The sequence below is a fragment of the Coregonus clupeaformis genome, chromosome 26, assembly GCF_020615455.1.
Source record: "Coregonus clupeaformis isolate EN_2021a chromosome 26, ASM2061545v1, whole genome shotgun sequence".
Classification (NCBI taxonomy): domain Eukaryota; kingdom Metazoa; phylum Chordata; class Actinopteri; order Salmoniformes; family Salmonidae; genus Coregonus; species Coregonus clupeaformis.
In genome coordinates this window covers 49,023,497-49,028,714 of record NC_059217.1, presented here as the reverse complement: position 1 = coordinate 49,028,714, position 5,218 = coordinate 49,023,497, and the positions used below count along the sequence as shown (strand labels likewise).

At 43.1% G+C, this 5,218-nt stretch overlaps 1 pseudogene; it reads right to left on the bottom strand.

The window, feature by feature from the left end:
* Positions 1 to 3,815, bottom strand: part of LOC123481937 — a 9,709-nt pseudogene extending 5,894 nt beyond the window's left edge.
* Positions 3,816 to 5,218: the final 1,403 nt, after the last annotated feature.

The following is a 5,218-nucleotide window of genomic DNA, read 5'->3' as shown; positions in this document are numbered from 1 at the left end:
TCTCCAATTACATTGAATGAACTACAGGACAAAATACAAACCCTCCAATCCAAAAAGGCCTGTGGTGTTGATGGTATCCTCAATGAAATGATCAAATATACAGACCACAAATTCCAATTGGCTATACTTAAACTCTTTAACATCATCCTTAGCTCTGCCATCTTCCCCAATATTTGGAACCAAGGACTGATCACCCCAATCCACAAAAGTGGAGACAAATTTGACCCCAATAACTAACGTGGGACATGCGTCAACAGCAACCTTGGGAAAATCCTCTGCATTATCATTAACAGCAGACATTTCCTCGGTGAAAACAATGCACTGAGCAAATGTCAAATTGGCTTTTCACCAAATAACCGTACGACAGACCACGTATTCACCCTGCACATTCTAATTGACAAACAAGCAATCCAAAACAAAGGCAAAGTCTTCTCATGCTTTGTTGATTTCTAAAAAGCTTTTGACTCAATTTGGCATGAGGGTCTGCTATACAAATTGATGGAAGGTAGTGTTGGGGGAAAAACATACGACATTATAAAATCCATGTACACAAACAACATCTGTGCGGTAAAATTGTCAAAAACACACATTTCTTTCCCCAGGGCTTTGGGGGTGAGACAGGGATGCAGCTTAAGCCCCACCCTCTTCAACATATATATCAACAAATTGGCGAGGGCACTAGAACAGTCTGCAGCACCCGGCCTCACCCTACTAGAATCTGAAGTCAAATGTATACTGTTTGCTGATGATCTGGTGCTTCTGTCACCAACCAAGGAGGACCTACAGCAGCACCTAGATATTCTGCACAGATTCTGTCAAACCTGGGCCCTGACAGTAAATCTCAGTAAGACAAAAATGATGGTGTTCCAAAAAAGGTTCAGTTGCCAGGACCACAAATACAACTTCCATCTAGACACTGTTGCCCTAGAGCACACAAAACATTATACATACCTCGGTCTAAACATCAGCGCCACAGGGAACTTCCACAAAGCTGTGAACGATCTGAGAGACTTGGCAAGAAGGGCCTTCTATGCAATCAAAAGGAACATAAAATTCAACATACCAATTAGGATCTGCCTAAAAATACTTGAATCATTTATAGAACCCATTGCCCTTTATGGTTGTGAGGTCTGGGGTCCGCTCACCAACCAAGAATTCACATAAATGGGACAAACACCAAATTGAGACTCTGCATGCAGAATTCTGCCTAAGACATCCTGCGTGTACAACGTAAAACACCAAATAATGCATGCAGAGCAGTATTAGGCCGATACCCACTAATTATTAAAATCCAGAAAAGAGCCATTAAATTCATAACCACCTAAAAGGAAGCGATTCCCAAACCTTCCATAACAAAGCCATCACCTACAGAAAGATGAACTTGGAGAAGAGTCCCCTAAGCAAGCTGGTCCTGGGGCTCTGTTCACAAACATATACAGACCCCACAGACCCCCAGGACAGCAACACAATTAGAACCAACCAAATCATGAGAAAACAAAAAGATAATTACTTAATTACTTGACACATTGGAAAGAATTGACAAAAAAACACAGCAAACTATAACGCTATTTGGCCCTAAACAGAGAGTACACAGTGGCAGAATACCTGACCACTGTGACTGACCCAAACTTAAGGAAATCTTTGATATAGACTCAGTGAGCATAGCCTTGCTATTGAGAAAGGCCGCTGTAGGCAGCCTGGCTCTCAAGAGAAGACAGGCTATGTGCACACTGCCCACAAAATGAGGTGGAAACTGAGCTGCACTTCCTAACTTCCTGCCAAATGTATGACCGTATTAGAGAGACATTTCCCTCAGATTACACAGACCCACAATGAATTTGAAAACAAATCCAATTTGGATAAACTCCCATATCTATTGGGTGAAATACCACAGTGTGCAATCACAGCAGCAAGATGTGTGACCTGTTGCCACAAGAAAAGGGCAACCAGTAAAGAACAAACACCATTGTAAATACAACCTATATTTATGTTGATTTATTTTCCTTGAACTATTTGCACATCATTACAACACTGTATATGACACTTGACATGTCTTTATTCTTTTTGAACTTTTGTGAGTGTAATGTTTACTGTAATTTTTTTTATTGTTTAGTTCACTTTTGTTTATCATCTATTTAACTTGCTTTGGCAATGTAAACATATGTTTCCATGCCAATAAAGCCCCTTAAATTGAAATTGAATTGAAATTGAAATTGATAAAAAGAGAGAGAGAGCGTGACAGACAGACAGTGATAGAGAGAGAGAGAGAGAGAGAGAGAGAGAGAGAGAGAGAGAGAGAGAGAGAGAGAGAGAGAGAGAGAGAGAGAGAGAGAGAGAGAGAGAGAGAGAGAGAGAGAGAGAGAGAGAGAGAGAGAGAGAGAGAGAGAGAGAATAATGTACTACTGGACACCATAGGGTATTTCACTACATCGGGAGTAAGTTGCCATTTCATTGACTTTGGAAAAACAAGTCTGAAGTGTTTGAAGCTCTCCATTCCTCCCTCTCCTCTATAATTCATCCTCTCTGCTCTTCATCCCCAGTCTGAGTCTCAGAAAAATGTACAACTTCTCACAGAGAAAACTACTATCTATCTATCTATCTATCTATCTATCTATCTATCTATCTATCTATCTATCTATCTATCTATCTATCTATCTATCTATCTATCTATCTATCTATCTATCTATCTATCTATCTATCTATCTATCTATCTATCTATCTATCTCTCTCTCTCTCTCTCGCTTTCTCTCTCTCTCTCTCGCTCTCTCTCTCTACCTCTCAATTCAATTCAATTTCAATTTCAATTTAAGGGCTTTATTGGCATGGGAAACGTATGTTAACATTTCCAAAGCAAGTGAAGTAAATAGTAAACAAAAGTGAAATAAACAATAAATATTAACAGTAAACATTACACTCAGAAGTTCCAAAAGAATAAAGACATTTCAAATGTCATATTATTTATATATACAGTGTTGTAACAATGTGCAAATAGTTAAAGTACAAATGGGAAAATAAATAAACATAAATATGGGTTGTATTTACAATGGCGTTTGGCTGGTCCCTGACTGTTCTAGCAGGACTATGGATGTCTCTGGCTCTAGTGATTTACCGCTCTCTGAAGGAACGGGTCAGTGCGGCACCACTCTGTTCACTGTCAGTTGGACCGGCTGTCTGAGCACCGCAGTCTCCATGCTTCTCCTCCAACAGGGGCCAGTGTGGCCGGCCAGTCTCCAGGCTTGGTGCATCGTCCTGGGGGTAGCTGTGTGCTCCGCTGGGGGATTCGTGGGGGTGACCCATGGCCTCACCCGACTTCACCCAGCTTTGGTGTCGGCTACTCAGGGTCTGGAAGTACCGGTCGCTATGATGCTGGAGATCACTGTGATCCCATTGGTTCCCTCAGTGTGTGAGGTCACAGGGGGTGTGGTGGTGGTGGCGAGCGTGGGTTAGCTTGTTACAGTGAAGCTCCTCCCCTCTCGAGGAAGTGGGAGGAAACAGAGAGAAGAGTACGAAGAGATCCTGGACTCGCCGATTAAATAACACACACACACACACACACACACACACAGAATCACACAAGCACATGCAGGGAGACATGCACGCACAAAGATTCTGGACTTGCCAATGAAATAGACCACTCCCCTTCTCTCTATGTTTCTGTCTATCTCTCTTTTCCCAGGGGTTTTGTGCTGTATTCTCTCTCTCTCTCTCTCTCTCTCTCTCTCTCTCTCTCTCTCTCTCTCTCTCTCTCTCTCTCCCTCTCTCTCTCTCTCTCTCTCTCTCTCTCTCTCTCTCTCTCGCTCTCTCTACTCTCTCTCTTTTCTTTTTTCTCTCACTCTCTCGCTCTCTCTTTTCTCTTTTTCACCCAGTAGATAGGGGAGTTTATCAAAATTGGGTTTGTTTTCAAAGTCTTTGTGGATCTCTGTAATCTGAGGGAAATATGTGTCTCTAATATAGTCATACATTTGGCAGGAGGTTAGGAAGTGCAGCTCAGTTTCCACCTCATTTTGTGGGCAGTGTGCACATAGCCTGTCTTCTCTTGAGAGCCAGGCCTGCCTACGGCGGCCTTTCTCAATAGCAAGGCTATGCTCACTGAGTCTGTACATAGTCAAAGATTTCCTTAAGTTTGGGTCAGTCACAGTGGTCAGGTATTCTGCCACTGTGTACTCTCTGTTTAGAGCCAAATAGCATTCTAGTTTGCTCAGTTTTTTTGTTAATTCTTTCCAATGTGTCAAGTAATTCTCTTTTTGTTTTCTCATGATTTGGTTGGGTCTAATTGTGTTGTTTTTGTTGTCCTGGGGCTCTGTGGGGTCTGTTTGTGTTTGTGAACAGAGCCCCAGGACCAGCTTACTTAGGGGACTCTTCTCCAGACACTCTCCAGACACAGGCTCTGTCGGTAAACTTCTCCCCAAAATCCAGTTATTGAGTCGGATTGAATAGTGCCATAAAAAGTTTATAGTGGTCTCCTCTTCACAGTTACCATAGAAACAGAGCGTATTTCCTCCCGAGAAACAACCTAACACACACAATCATATTATGGCTGTTGGACTGAATAGAGAACCTGGTTTAAAGGCTTCTCTGGACAGCCTAGCACCCCTCTCCACCAACCCAGAGCTCTTCCCTGCCGAGCCTTCCTGTCTGCCTGTCTGTCAGCCTGTCTGTCAGCCTGTCAGCCTGTCTGCCTGTCTGTCTGTTCGTCTGTCCACTTAACTGACAGACAGGGAGATAATACACAACTCATTACTGTAGAGAAAGTGCTGTGTCAGTGGGTTACATGACTGTCTCACCCATTTGGCAAGTCTGGTCTCACTAATAGACTGATCAGACTGCTCCCTCGATCTGCTTCCAATCTCCCTGTCTGTCTGTCCCAGACAGGAGATTGGAAGCAGGGGGGGTCAGTATTCCTTATAGAAGAGGAGTGTTGGAAATGGGATGAAATATAGATGTGGGATAGAGAAGGGCCATTACTGCCCCGCTGGGAGCAGAGATCTGTGTGTGTGTGTCTGTGAGCGCGAGTTTGTACGTGTGTGTGTTTGTGCGCGCATAAACACACACACACACACACACACACACACACACACGTGACTGACAGTGGTCAGTGTTTATGATGATGATGATAGTTTTAGTGTCGCTATGCATGCATAAACATAATGACAGCGTTCACTCTTTTCTCTCTCTCTCTCTCTCTCTCTCTCTCTCTCTCTCTCTCTCTCTCTCTCTC